The 21,784-nt window shown below is 48.8% G+C and overlaps 1 long non-coding RNA gene across 1 annotated transcript in view; it reads left to right on the top strand.

Moving 5' to 3' along the window:
• The window catches only part of LOC122173524 (uncharacterized), a 42,874-nt gene that overhangs the window by 19,085 nt on the left and 2,005 nt on the right, over positions 1-21,784 (top strand). The window contains exon 3 of the long non-coding RNA XR_006174044.2: positions 14,879-15,093. This is a non-coding gene — a long non-coding RNA (uncharacterized LOC122173524). The remainder of the gene's footprint in view (positions 1-14,878; positions 15,094-21,784) is intronic.

The raw sequence follows: 21,784 nt of genomic DNA, 5'->3' as shown, positions 1-21,784 counted from the left end.
ATCCCCAAAACATCAACCCCATAACCTACCATTTTTCTGCCACTACCTATTCTTGGCCCTCTTTGTGATCCTGGTGATATCCTTACTGCTCCAAAGTGATGTCTTCAACTGTTCAGTCCACTCTCCCCCAGCGCTTGGGTCTTCATGTTTGTGGCTGGCAGCATGCTCAGCACAGTGACCTTGTTGCAGACACATATGAGGACTGGCCAGCTGCCATAGTCTGTCATCCTCTCCTTTGGTTGCTCGTAGATCACCTGAATTCCCTCGGCTCTCATTTGTGGCTCCTTTTCTTGACTCTTCTGCAGGATCCAGTAAGTGGCTGGCAGCTGTTACATCTTGGCATTCTGTGTAGCTGTGCATAGCAGGAATATCAGTCTTCCTAAGAAGGTTATGGAATGGCAGCCGGCATTTGATGACTGCATTTTCAGTAGAAACACAATGGAGAAGGGTGGTATTACTGAGCTGCAGCTGGTGAATCTTTTATATGAGAATCGATTTGAATTCCAAACTTAACAGTAGCAATCAGGTGTGAGACATCACCCCACTTCCCTCACAAAGTGGCAGTTTTGAGGAGGGAGGAGCATGCCACTCCCTTCGGACTAAATTAATTTAGGGTCTATTAGCAGCAGGCAGTAGCAATCCGCTACTAAGCACACTGGCTGCTCCTTCTCTCCCCGTCTCTGTCCCATTGCCTGCATCTGCCTCCCCGCCATAGGCACTGAGGATCCTTTAACAATCCAATAGTGCGTCCCAGCTCAGGATCACAGTGAATATATTTCATCATGAGATTTCCTCTTCCTCATGTGCCTGCCTCTTGCTCTCATGAGATTTCCTGCTCTATTTCTAGGCCAAAGAGATTTAGAGAAACAATCCAACTTTCTGACTCTTAATCTCAACCAAACTTCTGTCTCCGAGGGACAGATCCTCTCTCACTGACACTGGTGGAAAACAGGAGTAACTACAATTAAGTCAGTGGCGATACCATGGTGTAAAACCAGTATAGTGAGACTAGAACCAAGCTCCATATCTTCAGGGGATCCTGCCATTGTGTGGCTCTCCTGCCCCAGTACTGGGCAGCTTTGACAAAAATCTCTAGTTAAAAAGGACATTTCTGACTCATCTGCTGCTGGTTTACGCAGCGGCCAAATGTGCAGAACTGTACTTTGGTTTCCATCCAGAGTTAATGGGAGTTTATGCATTTTGCTGCTGCGTCAGCCCGGGGATGTGAGGCCAAATGAAATTTCATCGCTGCCTCAAGTGCCGTATAGGGTTGCCAATTTTGGTTGGATGTATTCCTGGAGGTTTCATCACATGACAATCTTTAATTAAAGATTAATCTTTAATTCCTGGAGACTCCAGGACAATCCTGGAGAGTTGGCAACCCTAGTGCCATAGGGCATCCTGGTGCCTCGCCAGCCTTCCTTTTGGAACCCAGTTCTGCCCTTGTGACCTCCCATGGAGCAAGCTTAGTAGTGAAGGGGTTAACTACCAGACTGTTCATGTTAAATGGTTCATTGTTTGAAGAAGAAAAATTATTTTCCTTATTTTCCACTTGGTACTAGGGACAGATAGAAACTTGTTTTCAATCTGCATGTTGTCACCCTCCCACTGGTGCCCAGCCTTAATGCAACTGAAAGCCCCTCCATGACATGAGCTCCCAGCCACTTGGGAGTCTGAGGACAGAGCCAAATTCATAGCATGTAAAAATCCTGAGCTTGCTGATTCTTTTTGTGTTACCAGGGAGAACAAACCCCCTGTCTCCAGTGTTTTGGTCTCCAAGGTTAATATTTATCGTAAGTAGTTTGTTCCTGTTTAGGTTCTCTCCCCTTCCTGCCCCAACACCCTGTGTTGTCTATTGGTATGGTGTAAAAATGATCTGTGTTGACACAGAACTGAGGAGGCACTTTGTATTCCAGCATTTGCCTGTGCGCTTTATTTCAAGCAACAGAAGTGTATTTCACAGCAAGATGGTTTCTTAAAAGGTTTCCACTGACAATTTGTCTAAAAAGAGACACTGAGGTGGCTATTTTTATCAAAGGCAGAAAGCTGGATTTCTTAAATGCATTCAGCAAAGTTACTGGGAAATGGTAGAATGAGGGTTGAAGGGCCATGAGGATAGGGATGTACGGTACCAGTGGCAACACCATCACTGGCACCAGTACCAGCACCCTATGAGCTGCCACTGCACTGAAAAAACAGTTATAGGCCCTGGTTCCCCAGTCGGACTGAAGAGCAATCGGTGCCAGTGGGGAAAAAGTGGCTTTAACTTTGCTTTGCTCGCTTCCTTCTATCCCAATCCTGGGACTGTCTGGGTACCAGTCCAGTCCTTGTTGTTAATTAGAGCATCCTGCTTAAATCTACCTACATGGCCCCCAGGGATTAGCTGGGTCCTGACATGCTTGGCCATGCCCTCTCTCCCTGGCCACACCTCTAGTGCTGGTAGCTAGGAGGAGGTGGTGTAGCAGCAACCTGTATGCAGAAAGAACTGCCATTTTGTTCTCAGAATTGTTGCCCAGACACAGTAGCACACTGTGCTCTCACCTGAAGACTTGACTTGGAGCTTGATCAACTCTTGCTTATATTTTCATTCATGGGACTTTGCCCAGGTGAAGAAGTTCACCTGATCAGCCTACCTTTAAAATGATGGGATGGCAACAGCTATCTTGAATCTCTTCTCTGCACAGTGCTTGGAAATGATAAAATAGTGGATCATTCCAATTCTTTGTAGAAAGACAATGGTGAGGATGAGGTATTTTGATAGCCTGCACTGAAAACCGGGGTCTTCTCCTGTTTCTTGGTGAATGTCTAAATTCTGAACCTAAGTCCCCACTCATGTTCCCAAGGTATCACACACCATTTTAGCCATGTAGCTCTCATTAGCTTTATCCAACTGGAGAATTAACTCTTGGGTGTCTTTCTTCCCTAGACTTTTAAAAGTGTCACTCACAATCATCAAACCTTTTTAGGTCAGACTCTGCTGCCAGTGCCGGGCGCCCCCTGCTGGTAGCGAGCAACCTTCCTCAGTCCTTATTAAACAAAGATTATGTGCCTGCCACGCATGGATTTCCCTTCCCTGGCAACAGGCCGTTTCCCATTGCTGTTGGTCTAACTGTTTTTAATGATCCACTTTGGACTTGCTTGCTGGTGCTTTGCACAATAATCAACAGTTAATTACAAGCAGTCAGACAAATTGGTCTGCGAGGCAAGGAGATGAAGCTGACAGAGAGGTACAGGGAGTAGGGCTGGAATGGAATTCAATGAGGGAGAAATAGCTGGTGTATAGGCATGGTGGGCTACTGTTTGGGTGAGCAGGTGTTCAGAATGAATCAAGGGAGTGTATTGTTGTGCAAAACTTTACTGCTTTCCCTGTCCCTGATGCACTTTCCTGATGGTTTGTTTTTACAATTTGCTTCTGTGACACCATCTCCAATGTCAGGCAAGTTTTGGTTTTGCAGGCAGCATTGTCAGATCCTGAAAGACTGTGGGGAAAATGAGTCATTAGAGAATAGAAAATCGGAAGGCTGAAAGCACTGGCAATGTTGCAGGTGTTTCCGGAGTTCTGTAGATATTCTTGGGTGTCTCAGGTGAGTCCTGGCAGAGCTCCGAAGTCCGAGGTGAGTCTCAGACCAGGTGGGCTCTGGAGTCACAGATATGTACCAGGTGTGTACAGCAATTCTAGATGTGTCCAGGGTGTGCCAGATATGTCCCAGATATGTGCAGGACATCCCTTGCCAGCTAGCGAATGCAATTTTACTCCCAGACCCCAGGGGTGTGCACTTCTATTCTTTCCATTTATTCATGGTTTTTTTTGCTACAGTTAGAAAACAAAGGAAATTAAATGCAGAAATGCCAAATTTCAGCCCACACTAAGATGAAGCTCAGGGTGCTTTTCTAATTGGCAAGCGATAGGGGGCTTCGTCCAATGGCTATGCAGACACCATAGTCATTAGCTAGTCTCATGAACATCTGCCAACTCTTGTGCAGCTTCATTTCTTACTGGTGAGAAAAAACTGTCTGCCTACTCCCTCAGGGTTTCCCTAAGCAGTAGGAGAAGATGTGGGGAAAGGCAGGAGACTAGCTTTTGTGTGCCCCAGAAGCAGGAAGTGTGGAGAAGCAATGGTGACTCTGGAGGCTGGTGGAGTCAGTAGGTTGCCTGGAGCTGCCAGTTTCTAGGGGTAGGATGCCAGAGAGGATGAAGTGTTGAGGGATCCTGGGGTTTGGACAAGTAGAATCTGGGGGTGTGACTTGTCTGAAGGGCCCAGAGACTGGAGCAACCTAGCTAGGGGAGCCTTTCCCATTCTGTCCTTCCTCTGCCTCCTTCAGCCCTTGCTCCTTCAATCCTTGCATCCTTCCAAAATGGGTGAATATAATGCAGATATGGGCAGGCATGACAGGTGCTGCCAAATGTGTGAGCATCACCTGCGATTCCTGATGTTTGGTATATGGAATCGAGACAGGAAGGCAGGGCCTTCTGTTCTCACAAGATGGATTATTACCCAGTGAACATCTCAGCTAGCATAGCCAGCAGAGGGAAGAGGTCTGGGATGCACGTACCCATACCACTGTGTTACAGGGCCTCGCCCTGCCAGCTCAAGCAGAGCTTGTGATCAACATAGAGTATTTGAGGTTCAGTGTGAGTCAGCATGTGACCACACACATTAGGGTTACCATATTTCAGCAAGCAAAAAAGAGGACGGGAGGAGCCCCGCCCTAGCCCCACCCCCATCCTGCCCTAGCCCCGCCCTGCCCCACCCACTTCCTGCCCCCCTCAGAACCCCCAATCCTCCCCCCCGCTCCTTGTCCCCTGACTGCCCCCTCCTGGGACCCCTGCCCCTAACTGCCCCCCAGGACTCCACCGCCTACCTAAGCCTCCCTGCCTCTTGTCCCCTGACTGCCCCCTCCTGAGACCCTCCCCCCATCCTAACTGGCCCCCTAGGACCATACCCCCTACCTGTACCCTGACTGCCCCAACCCTTATCCACACCTCCACCCCCAGACAGACCCCTGGGACTCCCACGCCCCATCCAACCACTCCCCACCCCCTGACAGCCCCCCCAGAACTCCCGACCCATCTAAACCCCTCTGCTCCCTGTCCCGACTGCTCCGATCCCTCTCCCCACCCCTGCCCCCTGACAGCCCCCCCCAGAACTCCCAAACACCCCCCCCCACTCCTTGTCCCCTGACTGCCCCCTCCTGGGACTCCTGCTCCTAACTGCCCTCCAGAACCCCACCCCTTACCTAAGCCTCCCTGTTCCTTGTCCCCTAACTGCCCCTCCTAAGACCCCCCCCTAAATGCCCCCCAGGACCCTACCCCCTACCTCTACCCTGACTGTCCAAAACCTTATCCACCCCCCCACCCCCAGACAGACCCCCCCGTCTCTTGACTGCCCCTTCCAGAACCTCCCTGCCCCTTCTCCGACCCCCTAGCCCCCTTGTTGTTGGCCTTTCTTCGCCTAACGTCTCTGTGAGCTTGCTCAGGAACTGCCTGAGCCGCTCATTCCGGCACGCTGGGCAGCAGTGGGGGAGGAGCTCCAGACTGCCGGAGGTGATCTGCGAATGCAGGGAGGGAGGGAGGGAGCTCTGCTGCAGGGGGGAGGAGGGGGAAGTGGAGGAGGGGACTCTCTGGCTGTCGGAGCCCCATGTAAGTGGCACCATCCGGCCGGCTGCCCTGTTAGCCGCACGCGCTCTGCATGGGGGGGGGGAAGTCTGGACATTTACAAATTCCCCCCCAGATGCTATTTTTAGCTCAAAAATCTGGACATGTCCGGGGGAATCCGGACGAATGGTAACCCTAACACACATGCAAACCCCTAGCCATCAGCCAATCCAAGAAGACATCAGGGACTACAGCACCCATGACTGCTCGCCCCTCTACCTGGCAAGTGAAAGAAGCAGCTCCACAAGTTCAGGCAGTGCAGACAGCCTTTGTAAACTTGAGCCAGTCTGACATATTACAGCCAGCAGAGGACAGTGCCGCTCACATACAACAGTCGCTTCATTACAACCATACTCTCATGTGCCTAGGCATTGAAGTTCTTCTGGTATGAAAATTCTTTACTGTTGTGAGACTCCCTCAGTGTCTAGGCAAAGAAAGAATTAAGGGCAGGGTAACTCACTGCTGTCGGTATAAATTAGATCCTTAAGGTTAATGTACTGTTTATCTATTTTCCACATCACTTCTTTTTTTCTAATATGATTTGCAGTCCCTTTAGGCTTACAATTAGCCGCAGGCTCCTTCTAATGTATGCAGAACATATCATACCCCCTAGCATCCCCTCCAATGTGCTGTGCTGGTGAAGGTGAAGGAGAGAGGCCAAAGAATAACTGGATTTATCCTACATAACTTTGGATTCGAAAGAAATTGCCTCTGATAAATCCCTAGTGGACGTTTGCCCCTATCACATAACCACTGCATAATTCAGCATGGTTCAGTATGCTTGGCCAGCTAGTCTTAGGGGCTCGAATAGCACTGAGATAGTCAGAGCTGTGTGCGGGGAACCGAGGACTGGAATAGCGGAGGGGAGGCTGTGTTGTAGGACAAGACGCAGGGGCAATGGCAGATTTAATGAGGAGGCAAAGCTAAAGTAGCAGCAGGTGCTGCAGATCAGAGATTAGATGTATTAGCAAAACTGGGGTTGGGGACAGGACTGGAATAGCAAGGTGTGCTGTGCTGTGGGTCAAGATTAAGGTGTACTAGCTGAGCTCGGACTAGGATAGCAGGAACTGGTAGAGGTGCTGACTGAGGTACACTGGCAAAGCCGGATTGGGGTCCCGGACTAAAATAGCAGGGTTGCTGCAAGTTGAAATTGAGAGGCCTTAGCAGAGTCCCAGAGGAGGGAATGATTCCCATATGGACTGTGCTTGCTCTCCACATTCCTCAAAAGCATTTCTTTTGATTTGCTGTATCCCCTTCTTTCGCTTGGGCTGCTGACGCTCAGTCCCTGTCTGTGTGGATGGTGCCAATGGCAGATGGGGCCATAATCACTTCCAGAATCCTCACTGGGAACGGACTCCACAGACCATATTCTAAGTACCCCATAAATTATATCACGCTTTCTGCCACGTGCCTTTGTGGTATTTTTCTGGGGTCTAAAATATTAATTAAAAAAAAAAGCCCTTTTACAATACACCACTATATTAAGCTTACAACACTATAAATCGGGGCCATAAAACTGTAACTCGATGACTGAGTGGAAGATGAACCTGACACGCTGCTGCGGGAACGACAAAGATCCTAACAAATTGCATCATATACAAGTTCCTGCAATATACATAAAACTTACTATTTTTCACTCTTATTAGTTTGTTTTTACAATATTTTCATGGACGAAATATAAAATGGCAAGAAACACACAAGCAAATCAGTTCACAAAAATAAAAAGTGACATGAACATGCATCCAAAGCGTGAGCTGAACTTCAAAAAAAAAATTTTTTTTTGAGCTTTGAAACATTTTCCATTTTCTCTCATTTCTGTGTGTCTGGCTTCAGGCTGGGACCAGAAGCAGAAGCACAATGAAATAATGTGAGAAAGATTCTTTCTTGTGCTAGTCCCATCCTGATCTGAAGCAGAAAGTACCCTAAGTCTCACAAGAAACTCCAGTTTCACCAGATTTCCACCCCCAAAACAAGAACAAATTGCTTTGGTTTCTGCTTTATTATGCATAAAGATTAGCTTAAATTGTTGGTTTTTCCTCTAAAAAGATCTTTTCTTGTGTTTGTCTGTTTTGGTTTTACGTTAGGAATGTGAAATATTCACTTTCCTCTCTTAGCTGGAACTCCTTGGCGAGAACTTTGGAGGACATGAATAATGATGTCATAAAAGGCTGTAACTGGACTGTAGCTTTTGCTCTCTGGAGCTCAGGTAGCTGAGGGGATGTAGATTGTTAGATTCGCTTTCCATTGGAAGGAATGGAAAGTTGCAGCTCAGTTTAGAGCTTTGTATGACATTGCTATTCAGGTCATTCAGCAATGAGAGGGAAGCAAAGGTCAAATATTCCAAAGTGGGTAAATATAAATGCAGGAAAAAAACCCTTTTATTTGGGAGCAAGGTCTGCAGTGCTGTATTTATCTCCCACAATGGAGCAGTAAAGGGCACAGCATTGATTTCTTGTTTTTGCTCTGTGGGTCAGCTTTTTGAGGTTTGGATTGTTGGGAGAATTTTCAGAGAGACATCTGCCTGTCTAGATGCTTTTGAAATGACCCTTGGACCTATTTGAGGTATATTCCAGTATTCCTGGAATAATACAAAGGCTCAATCTGGAATCTGGCCAGGACATGGAACTGAAACTGCTGTATTGGTACTGATGGATGATGTTCTGCTGTCAATGGATAGAGGGAAGACATCCATTCTGCAGTATTTGACATTGTCAGCCATGAGATACTGCTGTCTTGTCTGAGAGAAGTGGCAGGGGTCCAGGGTAATACAGTAGAATGTTTGAGTCCTTCCTGGAGGGACACACTCATTGAGTAGTAATGGGGAAAATGTGTCTCCACCACTAGACCTGTCACCTGTGGGAGTCATTCAAAAATCAATTTTTTCGCTGGTCCTATTCAATATCTACATTCAGCCTCTAAGGGTATGTCTACACCCAGCCGCTAATTCGGCGGCTGGCAATCGAAGTTCTGGGTTCGACTTATCGCGTCTTGTCTGGACGCGATAAGTCGAACCAGGAAGTGCTCGCCGTCGACTGCGGTACTCCAGCTAGACGAGAGGAGTACCGCGGAGTCGACGGGGGAGCCTGCCTGCCGCGTGTGGACCGAGGTAAGTTCGAACTAAGGTACTTCGAACTTCAGCTACGTTATTCACGTAGCTGAAGTTGCGTACCTTAGTTCGATTTGGGGGTTTAGTGTAGACCAAGCCTAAGTTAATTGATCAGATGGCATGGACTCAAGTGCCAGCAATATGCAGATGAGACACAGCTCCACCTATCCTTCATCACACATGAGCACACTGCTACTATCAAGATGTCTCAGTGATTAAATGAGATGAATGAATGATGGATGAAAAACAGTTGGCTGAAGCAGAAACTGTGCAAGACCGGTGATGCTGGTGGGCAAAGGCATGTGACGGGCTTGCAGCCACAGTCCAGTTTCCTTTGGTTGAAGGTACACACTCACAATTGGTCAATTCGGTCTCTAGCTTAGGTATGCTCCTGGATTTCTCGCTGCTGTCAAGCTCTCATGTAGCAGCATCCATGAGTAATGCTCTCTATCCTCTCTGATTGGCTAGGAAACTCCATCCCATCCTGGTGGATGATGGGCTGGCCTCAGTTATGCATGCCTTTGTAACTTCTTTTCTGCACAGCAATGCAATATACCTGGGCATGAAGCCATTACCTCTTAGGAAATTCCAACTAGTACAGAATGCTGCAGCACATCTCCTCACCCTCATGGGTTACTGTGAGCACATCAAACCTGTCTTCTGCTCCTAACATTGATTTCCCAATTCGCATAGAATAGCCAGTCAAGTTTAAGATCTCAGTTCTTATCTCCAAGACACTCACTGGATATCTAAAGGATACCCAGGATATCTAAAACACCATCTAAAGCTCTGGGGTGAAAACTGTGGTCAACAACTCTGTTCCTCTGGCACAGTGAAAATTTTTACAATAAGGGTGAAGCTCGTCTGCGTGGGAGACAGAACTTTCTCAGAGGCCAGTCGAGACTGTGGAAAAAACACCCACAGGAGGCAAGGGCCATCACAAACTTCGCCACCTTTTACTGCAAATGCCAGGGGTACTTCTTGGACTTGCTTTCTCCAAGCTAAAGAACATGTACATAAAATAATAATAAAAAGCCCTAACCAAAACAAAACACTCCACTGTACATCCAAATCTGCCCCCAGGAGAGGCTGAGAGAACATACCACACGTGGCAGAGGTTAGTTACATGGCTTACAGCTCTACAGGAAAGTGCTCAGATACTACAGTGATGTGTTGTAGAAGAACCTATATGGAATAGGACAGGCTGGGGTGAGGATAGCAGTACACTTAGCTGTTTTAATGGGTTTATTAAAAAGCAAAAATAAAGCAAGAAAACCCAATAGTTTATGAAGGATAATAGTTTTTTTTTCCAGATAAACGGGCTTTTGTTTATTCCATTGGAACCACAATTCAGGCACATACTAAAATACCAAACACATTATCTGTTGCACATTCCATCTTCCCAGCATAGGATAAACACTAACTAATTAAGCCTCACACCTGTCAGGTAGATAAGTATTATCCCCATTGTACTGATATGGAAATTGAAACATAAGGGGTGAGCTCCTCAAACCCACTCTGGCCCTTTTACTTCTCATAAAAGGCTCAGAGCAGATGGGCAAGGATCCCCCCAGTGAAGACATTGCAGAAGATGCCCTTACAAGCCCTGGTGTAGGGGGCATGCCAGGGGTGGAGCTGGTGGGGGGAGGAAGAAGCTTGTCAGGAGTGGAGCTGGGGGAAGGACATAGCACTGCAGAAGTTCCAGGCAGTGTTGTGACACAGCAGGCAGTTCCATGAGGTTACTGTAACTTAGGCCATCAGGGCTGTCTCAGTTACACCCAGGGCCTCACCAGCTCCCAGAACAGACCAGGATCAGGAAGATTCAAAGGTGCCTTAAAGCCACTGTGATGTTTTGGGGTTCAATCCAGACCCGTGAGAGGCTGTGCCACTGCCTTCCCTGTAACCTTGGGTGCTTTAAATGCTGTGTTCCTGTAGCTCATAGCCCAGAAACCAACCACCAGCAGACAAGCATGCAGTTCCCTGAGGGTCTATGTGCTGTGCAGCCCTGGTTCAGCACTCTGACCCCAGCAGCCTGCCACAACACAACAGCGTGACCCTAATCTTCTCTAGTCTCGGTTACTACTTGCAGGGTGACCCCAACACAGCCCCAGTCCTGAATTTCTCCCAAACCATCTGCCCTGAAGTGTCCAGTCCTCTTCTGCAACATGCAGAGAAGTAATAAGGTTCATTTGCTCCTTTAAAGAGACAAAAGCACAGCTTATCACTTTAACAGGACTTAACAATCACTTCAATTCAAATACAGCACTGGGTTAGTTTGCATTAAAATTAAAACAAGTTTATTAGCAAAAAGAGAGAGGTTTGAAATGAGTTCAACCAGAAGAAATAAAGACAAAATGGTTACAAGCAAATAAAAGTAAAATATGCTTCTAGGGGCTAAGACTTAACAAGCTATGGTCTTGGTTCAAAGTAGATTTATTACCATTTTTTTTTCTCTCCAGCCATGGCCGATTTTCTGTCAGTCAGGACCTTCCACAGAAGTACAAGGTGCTGGTTTCCCTTGTCTTCCTAGGGGAATGATGCCTGAATGGCTCTGTCTCCCCTTATCTCTCTCTGAGTTCATTGATCCTATTTTAAGATGCAGAATGGCCTCACGCTATTCTTTCCTTCCTGTTGACTTCCCCTCCTCCGGCTGATCATATATAACAAATGCTTTCATTGTTCTGATTCCACAATGCTTACTTCACTTACTTCACATAGATGGCTGCCTGTTTCTCCCTGTGTTTGGTCACAGACTTTAAAGCATAATATCAGTGAGTGTCCATAATGCCTCATATAGTGTTCATGCACACATTTCACCATATTAATCACCACTGTGTTATAGGCTTTAATAAAAGACTTTACTCGATACATTTTTATAATACATAACTATTGTATACAACCAGTTGATTCACTTATTTATCACTTGTGATAAATGTGTCTTTATAGTACAGTAAACCATTGAAATGTAGTCTCAGACAGAGATCCTTTTCTCCTTCTAGGAAGAGATGCCATATGGTGGTGAAGACTTCACGCTGGTTCCTCCCCCATTGTTGATAATTGAGTCATTACCTCCTCCCCTCATCAGCTTGATGGTTTTGTTTACCTTTTATGTAAATGCACCTTCATTGTTTCGGCTTACAATCAGGCTGGTCAGACCAAAAAACACTCATTCCTTTGTCTGGGGAAGGCTGGGCTTATGCAATGCTTGCCAATAACATTTTAAGAACATAATTCTAGCACCTATCCATATTTTTTTGCACACATGCTATACATACATCACGCAAGAATATTAATGATCAGTGAGCTCCTGGTTTTCCAATTATATATTTACCACATACCATCTCTTAGATATCATGGTAACAGTATGTTAGATGTAATGAGTACATCAGGACTGACAAGAGTTGCTGACACAGAATAGTGAACCACCAATGGGCCTCTGTGATACAGCAACCTTGGCACCATCTTTTCCTGGGCTGTGAGCACAGAATCTCACCTGGGAGGTTAGTGGCATTGTTTTCAGAGCCACAGCATTGTCTTCACTGGAGTTGTGGATGCTCATTACTTCTGAAAAATAGACTCCTTGTGACTTGACCAAGATGACACAGCAAGTCACTGCCAGAGTTGGGATTAGAACCTAGGACTTCCTGGCTCTCAGTCTCACATTTTGGTCACTAGATAATGGTGCCCCTGGAAGTGATGGCAGCCTCGATTCCCTGTGCAGTATATAGTCTTTCCCTCCCTCTCATATATGTATATAATTTTATGTACATATAAGTCACAGATTTTCTATAGCTCTTTAAAAATCTTAAGTGAGCTCAGAATCAAGAGGTGAAAGGAAACATTCTGTGATATTCAGAGGATTGTAATATTAACAGGAGAGACAATTCCTGGTGTTCTTTAGTATAAAAGTTAATTACAGGCACTCAGGGGTTTAAAGAACTACTGTTATTGGGGGATGGGGTGTGTGCTAGCAACAGGAGGGGATGACTCTAACATTAAACTGGGATTTAGCATGTACAGTAGGTTGTCAAGAGAAAAAAAAGAACAAAGGAGACTATTATTATCTTTTACTGTTATCTTTTAATTCCCCCGTTTTCCTTTCACGCGATCTCTTTTTCTCAGCCCTCTCTTTTTCAATAATTACAATAATCAACTTGCCAATGATAACAGAAATAATCTCCTGCAAGATAACTAAACAAACCGCTTGTTATCTGTACTGTACTGTGCTCACTTATTGTAGGTATTTCATTTTTTTATGGAAAAGCCAATCAAATTTTAATTAAAAAAGCATGTAGGTTGTCAGCTGAGACACAAAAGGGTGTGGGTTGTGTGTGTGTGCAAAATGGTTCCTAAATCACTTTTGTTTGATAAAGTAGGTGGGAGGGTAAATCCCCCCCAAAACAAAACAACAACATGCCCCCCTCTCCAGATTTCAGAAACTATGCTGCTCCATCAAGGGTACTAATTGCTTGCAGGGCCGGCTCCAGGCACCAGCCCACCAAGCATGTGCTTGGGGCGGTGCCTGGAGGGGGGTGGCGCGGCGGGGCGCTCCAGCCCGAGAGCGGGGCCGCGACTGGGCTCGCCGCCCTCCCCGCGGCACTCCGGCCGCCGGGGAGAGCAGAGAGCTGCGGCGGGCTTGCTGCCCCCCCCAGCCGGGGCTCTCCGCCCTCCTCCCGGCGCTCTGGCCACTGGGGGCTCTCCGCCTTCCCCCAGGCGCTCTGGCCGCTGGGGAGAGCGGAGAGCCCCAGCCGGGCTCTCTGCCCTGCTCCCAGAGCTCTGGCCACCGGGGGCTCTCCGCCCTCCTCCTGGCACTCTGGCAGCTGGGGAGAGCGGCCCTCCTCCTGGCGCTCCGGCCGCCGGGGAGAGCGGGGAGCCCCGGCTGGGCTCTCCGCCCTCCTCCCGGCGCTCTGGCCGCCGGGGAGAGCTGCCCTCCTCCCGGCGCTCCGGCCGCCGGGGAGAGCGGGGAGCCCCGGCTGGGCTCTCCACCCTCCTCCCGGTGCTCTGGCCGCCGGGGGCTCTCCGCCTTCCCCCAGGCGCTCTGGCCGCCGGGGAGAGCGGAGAGCCCCAGCCGGGCTCTCCGCCCTCCTCCCGGCGCTCTGGCCGCCGGGGGCTCTCCGCCCTCCTCCCGGCGCTCTGGCCGCCGGGGAGAGCTGCCCTCCTCCCGGCGCTCCGGCCGCCGGGGAGAGCGGGGAGCCCCGGCTGGGCTCTCCACCCTCCTCCCGGCGCTCTGGCTGCCGGGGGCTCTCCTCCTTCCCCCAGGCGCTCTGGCTGCCGGGGAGAGCGGAGAGCCCCAGCCGGGCTCTCCGCCCTCCTTCCGGCGCTCTGGCCACCGGGGGCTCTCCGCCCTCCTCCCGGCGCTCTGGCCGCCGGGAGAGCGGCCCTCCTCCCGGCGCTCCGGCCGCCGGGGAGAGCGGGGAGCCCTGGCTGGGCTCTCCGCCCTCCTCCCGGTGCTCTGGCCGCCGGGGGCTCTCCGCCTTCCCCCAGGTGCTCTGGCTGCCGGGGAGAGCGGAGAGCCCCAGCCGGGCTCTCCGCCCTCCTCCCGGCGCTCTGGCCGCCAGGGAGAGCGGCCCTCCTCCCGGCGCTCCGGCCGCCGGGGAGAGCGGGGAGCCCCGGCTGGGCTCTCCACCCTCCTCCCGGCGCTCTGGCCGCCGGGGGCTCTCCTCCTTCCCCCAGGCGCTCTGGCCGCTGGGGAGAGCGGAGAGCCCCAGCCGGGCTCTCCGCCCTCCTCCCAGCGCTCTGGCCGCTGGGGAGAGCGGAGAGCCCCGGCTGGGCTCTCCGCCCTGCTCCCAGCACTCTGGCCGCCGGGGAGAGCGGAGAGCCCCGGCTGTGCTCCCCGCCCTCCCCCCGGCGTTCCGGACGGTCGGGGATTGCTCGGTGCCCTCCCCTGCCACGCCAGAGCTGGCCCTGATTGCTTGGGAAGTTAAAGGGAAAAAATCCTACAAATCTCGAGTGACAGTCACAGCCACCTCTGTCAATGGTGGCAGCAACTGCTGCAAAACCTAATTAAAAATTTTGCATCTCAAACTGTAATGTTGGTTTGTTAGCCCTGGCTACGGAGGTACAAGCAACTCCTCCTACCCTCTGTATCATTAATGTGACTCAACCTTGCCCTGCAGGGACTGCCTTTCGTGATTAGGGGACATTCAGTCTCCATGGACCATTCGGTACTTGGCCTCTCAGTTGAGACTGCCAGCAAGGAAATTGTGCCAGTCCCTGGACAGTGAGGTTGTTGGAGGCACGGGAGCGTGGGATGAGGCATGGGGAATAGACTGAAGCAGTCAAGGTGCAGCTGTGAGGAAGAGGCGGCCTGCTGAGCCCAGCTGGGATAAAGGTTTGTTTTTTATATATTTCTGTTGAACTTTGATACAGGACTCAGTGGCCTTAGAAGGGGCTGGATTCTGCAAAGTGGTCTGGCTGGAGGGCCAGGATACTCCTATGGTCAGAGTAGGTCAAAAGAAGGTGGGGGAAACTGAGGAAAAATGTGCTGCAATATCACATTCTGCCAGTAGAGGGTATGTTGAAGCAGCAACTTTGCCACATTTGGGGGCTTGTTTTGGGGTGGGACCCCACAATGGTACCAGACGTGGGCTGTCAGGCCTCCTTTCGTCAAGGAGGGATATCTGAGTGGTGAGACACAAACACCTTCCCTGGTGGTGAAACATTTCCCTCCCAGATCTGTATAAGAGGGGCCAGCAACAGCTGCAGGAGGGCCACCTCCTAATTTTTTGAGGCAATGGGGATGAAACAACAAGGAGGAAGACACGGGGCTCGTCTGATCACATGTGTTGACTACAAGCAGGCCGGGCATGTAAAGTGGGTCTGTCCCTATGGGAGCAATGGCTGTGAGGCCTGCCCAGAGTACTAAGAGAATGGGGGCATTTCTGACTATTAGAGATGTCATGCCCTGAGCCCGTGGGACACAGACTACTACAGTCTAAACAATCATTTTGGGGCAAGAAAGCATGAGACCCTAGGGAAACAGTTTTGGTTTGAGAAACTGGGGCACATAGAAAGATCTCTCCTTACTAAAAGCTGGTCTTCCGGGTGGATGAACTGAAGCTATGCGGAGACTAGAGTCTGCTGGGATAGGCCCATATCGAGTACTCAAGGAAACAGACCCTGGGGTGTAAACTTAAATGGGGGAAGTTGTCCTGATGGTTCAACATCCCTGTTGCTTGTGGAAGGTACCCCTGACTCCATTCTCAGCCCCAGTCTGTAAGAACTTAGGGACTTTGACTACCTTGTTATGGAAACCAGGTATAAAGTACAACAGGGTTATATGGCAGAGGGCACCCAGCTGGAAACTGACTTCAGGTTTCTGGGGAGCCAAGGAATTGCTGGCTACAAGGTTGGTGTTGTCAAATAATTTCATAAACTGCAGGCCCAGATGAAGGATTTCTACTTAGAACCTGGATGGTCAGATAAAGGTGCGGGAAGAGCAAATCCTAGAATTAAAGAAAAGCACTCCCAAGTACTCCCGGAAGCATTGACGGCACAGCACAAATGAACAAAGCAGGTAGAAGCAGATCTGGAAAGGGCATGGCAGGCATGGGAAAGTGACTATTCTATACTGGCCAGTGAACTTAAGAAGCTTCTATTTGGCAATGAAAACATGCTGCACATATGGAGACATGTAACAGAACTGCCACTCAGTTTGAATAGCAGCTCAGGAAGGCTGAACCAGGTGGAAAGGAAGTCTTTTACACCTGTTGATGCTGTGATGGACCTGAGGCCTGACTACAGGAGTGTTACAAGAAGAGATGCACCAGGAATTAAAGCTGTGGAGCAGGTGGAGGCTGAGAAAAACCACTTCAAAGAGCAGCATGTGAAGGAGCCAGACTGAATCGAGGCTTTGAGAATAAGATTGCCTTCCTAGAAGGCAGAAAAAAGGAGGCAGAGTATTTACTAGTTTTGGAGAAGAATTGCTACTCCCATGACAAGGACAAGTGGGAATGGGTTTCAGCCAAAGTTTAGGAGCTAGAGAAGCTCAGGCTTACTCTGGAAAGGGAGTGGGAGACTAAGGCCAGTGAGCTCCAGGGGTGATCCAATGAAGCAGTAGCACTGGGCCCTTCGGCAGAAGAAGCTGGGTTATGGAGACGGCAAATCCAGAATCATATTGGAGCGCATGGCCAGGGCACTGGAACATTTGTGGAGACCTGCAATAAGAAAGCGAGCATGGAAGAGCCATAACGGGTGGCTGGTATCAACACAAGTGAGCTGACTAACACTTCAGATCTCCAGGAAGACCATTCTGATGGGATTGCTGGTGGTTCAACAACAGGCTGTGTATCCCGAGGTACACTCACTGATTTGGGATTCAAGATACATGCTGCAGTATTGGAAGTAGCCTGTACAACTACACAGCAGACCCACACGGTGATTGACCCTGGGTGAATTAGAAGAGAAGGCCACTTCCCTTGATAGTTTCCAGGCCTAAAACCTCATGCTACAAACCAAAATCAGTGAGAGCCAATGCGAGCTAGAGGAGACACACTTGCCACTTGGAAAGATCCTGCCACAAGCCATTCAATGACAGCAGGAGCTGACCTGTATGAAAGTGGAGAAGGTGACTGGGTAGCAGCAATGCTCTTTGGTACAGAAGGAGCTAACTAAGCTCCAGAACCAGCTGAAAATCCAGCCTCAGATGAAAAACAACCCAGAGACTGACAAAAAGCTGAAGGGCTTAGAAACGAATGTCCTGACCCTAGGGGATGAACTGGAAGTATGCCAGGAAGAGGGAGCAAGGCTATTTCAGAAGAAGAAATGGCGGGACACCAAGGTATGTCAGTCAGCTCAGGGCATGGGTGGCACAATGGTGACTGCAGCAGAAACAGAGGCCACCAAGACTCAGAATGTGGAATAGAAAAAGTAATGGAAAAGCCCTTGCTGACTGGAGAGTTGGAAGAGGCTCTGCAAAGACCCAGTCAGGGCACTATGGAGTGGAAGAAATTTACCTCAAAGAAAAAGCAAAATGAGAGTATCCCTACTGAGGCGAACAACGGAAGGTAGTAGAGGTAAAAGGGAACAAAAATGGGTGTTTTTGTGAGAGCAACTAAGAGCACAGTGCAGTTGTGACTCTTTGGGAGGCTCAGAGGAGAGGAAGCAGGAAGTGCCTTCTCCCTAGGACGCAGCCTGGAAGAAGGCTGAGAAGTAGAAGGGGAGAAGGTGGACAGGCTACTCGCAGGGTGGGCTAGAAGTCTGACTGGAGGCAGGAACCCTGAGGAGCTGCGGTCTCCCCAAACCCCATGAGTGAGGGGAGGAGTGTGCCAGCCCCTGGACAGTGGGTTGTTGAAACAGGATCCTGGGGCACAGCGTGGGGAATAGACTATCTCAGGCAAGGTGCGGCTATGAGGAAGAGGCGGCCTGCTGAGCTCAGCTGGGCTCCAGGTTTGGTTTTTGTATATTTATGTTGGACTTTGATAAAGGACCCTGTGGCCAGAGAAGGGGCTGGACTCTGCAAAGTGGTCTGGCTGGAGGGTCAGGACACTCATATGGCCAGAGTAGGCCAAAAAAGGTAGGGAAACAGAGAGAAAAGGTGCTGCAACGCCACATCCAGACAACAGGTATTGTGTTGAAGCAGCAGCCCCTGGAGCAGCACACGTGGGGGCTTGCTCTGGAGTGAGACCCCATGACAAGGATCAATGAACACCAACTGATATGTGGATGGCTGTCCCACAGGAATATGGACCTTAAGTAATTATTGCCTAACTGTGAGCCACAGTAGTTCAGAGGGATTCATCTCAGTGCTATCTGCCTGTTCTAGTGATGTCAGGAATATATAAGGACTATCTGGCATAGAAACCATGAGGAAGAACAGAGTCAGTGCTCAAGTACTGTGGGTCCCTGCTATGAACCAGTCCTTTTGAATCTCCCTTTGAAGGTTGGGTGAGCTAATTGACGACAGCAGAGTGCCAGTGCTCTGCAGCATGTGGGACCCTGAGCTTGTTTTGGAACCTTGCTCTCTTGAGTAGTTCCTGTGTAAACAGTGCAAACCTGTTCTGAGCTGTTCACCTGCTGAGGTTCCACCTCTGGGTCACTCCAGGGTGTTGGTTCCATTCCAGCACTAGCTTTGAGGGTTGAAGTGCACAGCCCTCCCCATGACTCTGCTACTCTAATCAAAATGTTCTTGCTTCAGGGTACCATTGGGGGAAAATTTCAGCAAGGGTGGGAAGATCAGTGTTGGCCACCAAACACACTTTGCATCGATGTTCCTTTGTGAGTGAATAACACTCCCCTGGGACTGCACTCTAGTATTGAGACAACCCTTCATGTAATGAATATGCTGCGTTTGGGCGGCATGAGCATCCAGTGGTGGGATCTGGCCTTTCCCTCCTCGTGGCTTAATCTTTTCATTTCAGTTGTAATGGACAGGCATCCCACCAACAGATTTCTAAAGCAAGTCTTTTCAAATGAATGATATGCAAGACTATATGAAGCAAGGCTTGGTTCACTGAGGGAGCATTATTCCAGTACATATCCACTGCTGTAGGGCAGTGCGTACTGAAGATATGAATAATACATAGCATTTATGTGATGCCCTTCATGTTTAAAGCAAGCCACAGGCACTAACTAATTAAAACTCACAATAGCCGTGTAAGGCAGGTCAGTAAGAATTATCCCCATTCTACGCGCTGGAAATGGAGGCAAAGGCATTCAGCGACATGTCCAAGATTACAGAGATGGGGGTTGGTGACAAAGCCGGGATTAGAATGCAGGAATTCCTGATTCCCAGTCCTCTGCTTAACTGTACACCGCTCTGACTCACATACACACACATTATTAAGATTGAGAATAACGATAGGCTAACATTTATATAGCATCTTTCATACCAAAATCTCAAAGTGCTCTATAAACTGATTTATATACTCTTTAGGGGTCACTTCACCCATTATCTAAATGCCACAACCTTCGGTGCATGAAAGGTAGTAGCCTTTAAATAGTGCACAGCAACTCTATCTGACAGTTTAGAACAACCTCTCCAAATGAATCTGCAGGGGCATTTAGAGAGTAATTATCTGCCTGGAACTTGGCCAGGAGTATGGGACTACCATCCCAACTCTGATGAAAAAGTGCCATGGGATCTTCACTGTGAGCACAAAGGACCATGATCTTAGGTTTACGTCTCTTCCTAAAGAAATAACTGCGTCCTGTTGCAACCCTCTGGAATTGACTGTCTCTCCAGCGTGGAAAGATTTCCCTGCGTCTCACAATGTAAAGTACAAAGAACAGGAGTACTTGTGGCACCGTACTCCTGTTCATTTTGCGGATACAGACTAACACGGCTGCTACTCTGAAATGTAAAGTAAAGCTTTTTTCCTTTGCAGCTGCTGGTGACTGGCAGCTCTGTTTTTTCTTTCTTTCATATTTTGATTACAGAGTTGCTCTGTTATTCCAGCAAGTCTGAAATTAGATACAGGTGCAAATGAACTGTGTAAGTCATAAGTGCATTAAAGTTGGTAATTTTTCTGTCAAGAGTCATGTTGAAAGGTTGCATAGAATAATAAGAGCAGACTAGAGCCAACTGGCTTGCACAGGTGCACCTACAATTCAGTGTGTTCTAGTAGGTGGTGTGGGGTTATGTAGGGTAATGTTTTATTTTTAGACAACACCTTGAAATCCTCTCCCTTTTGGTTAACTTTCCATCACTCATCTCTCATTTGCCGCTCCGGTGCCTGACCACGATTCGTTTAGAGGACTGTAACAAATCCAAGACAATGGGGGTCTCTAGGTTACACACCCTGACCTCCCAGACGATCACAAACACAGCAGGGAGAGGACCCAGATTCCCCCTCCTCCAAAAGCATGAGCCCCTATCACTTTTGCGGAAGGAGAACATCCATTAGCTATTAGCAGTATGGAGCCTATGCTACACAGCTGAATATGTCTGATTCCATCTTCCTGAGGACAGGCACATATGCACCCCATTCTCCTACACTACTGAACTTACAAGAGAGACACGGATGGGTGGTGTGTGAGGGGGAGCTTCCAAGAAGTCAACAGAAAGTGACAGTTCAATTGATTAGAACTCAAACAGCAAATCAAGGACCTTGTCTTAATTTTGTATGTGTAAACAGAAATGCACACCTTCTAGAGAGCACCCTCTAAACAACAGACGTGCTGGTAGGCACTGTACGTGGCACCGGGAAGGTGCATCCGCTAGGAGCTATTCTTCTGTTGCAGTTCACAGCTGGTTAGTTGTCATGTTTCTGAAGACCTTCATTTCTAGCTTCTGTGACAATCTATTAATTGTGCTAAATTCAAGCGTGGTGAGTTTGGTGGGGCTCAATTCCAGCTCCCTCTTCACAAACTTACCACCATGCTCGGCACTGATTAGCTATAGAGAGACAAAGAACTGCGTGGGCCACGGCGACTGAACTATCCCTGTTATGCCTAGAAGAAGTTGTGCCTCTGTCTACCAGATCAAGGCTGCAACATGCTGGCAGGGCAGTGTGTCAGTGGAGCCTGCCCTACGTCTGTCTCATAAATAAAGAGAGAATTTCATTCATCAAGGCTGTCAAGCAAATGCTTTCACCAGCGCTAAATCCACACAATTTATTTAAAGCTGAAATTTATGGTTCTGGATAAATTAGTTTGTAAAAATGTAAATTAGTTCATCATATAATATGCATAAAATGTCACACATGGCACTGCACAAAACTGGCAGCTCTAAATTTTCTCTGCTTTTCAGTATGGTATATAGACAATATTGCCTCCCATCTGTGTGTGGCAGGGTGGCAGGAACTCTGGGTCTGCATTCCTTGGCCTGGGCCTGGGGCTAGCTGGCTCAGCCCTCAGGCTGGTTAATGTGCCCAGCTGGGCTGCAGCAGAATCACGTGATTGGGTACAAGGAGCCTACAGGTCTGCATTTAAGCTAAGCAGCAGTAGTAGCTCAACACTTATGCCTGCAGCTACAACTGCTCCTCTATCTGCCCTGTTCTGGGCCTGACCCTTGGGTCTGACCTCTTGATGCTGTTTCCAGTGTCTGAGCACCACTGCTCTGACTGCCATGCCTGACTACCCAC

Source organism: Chrysemys picta, chromosome 3, assembly GCF_011386835.1.
Source record: "Chrysemys picta bellii isolate R12L10 chromosome 3, ASM1138683v2, whole genome shotgun sequence".
Lineage (NCBI taxonomy): Eukaryota > Metazoa > Chordata > Testudines > Emydidae > Chrysemys > Chrysemys picta.
The sequence above is the reverse complement of the archived record's forward strand: the minus strand, read 5'-3'. Positions and strand labels throughout refer to the sequence as shown.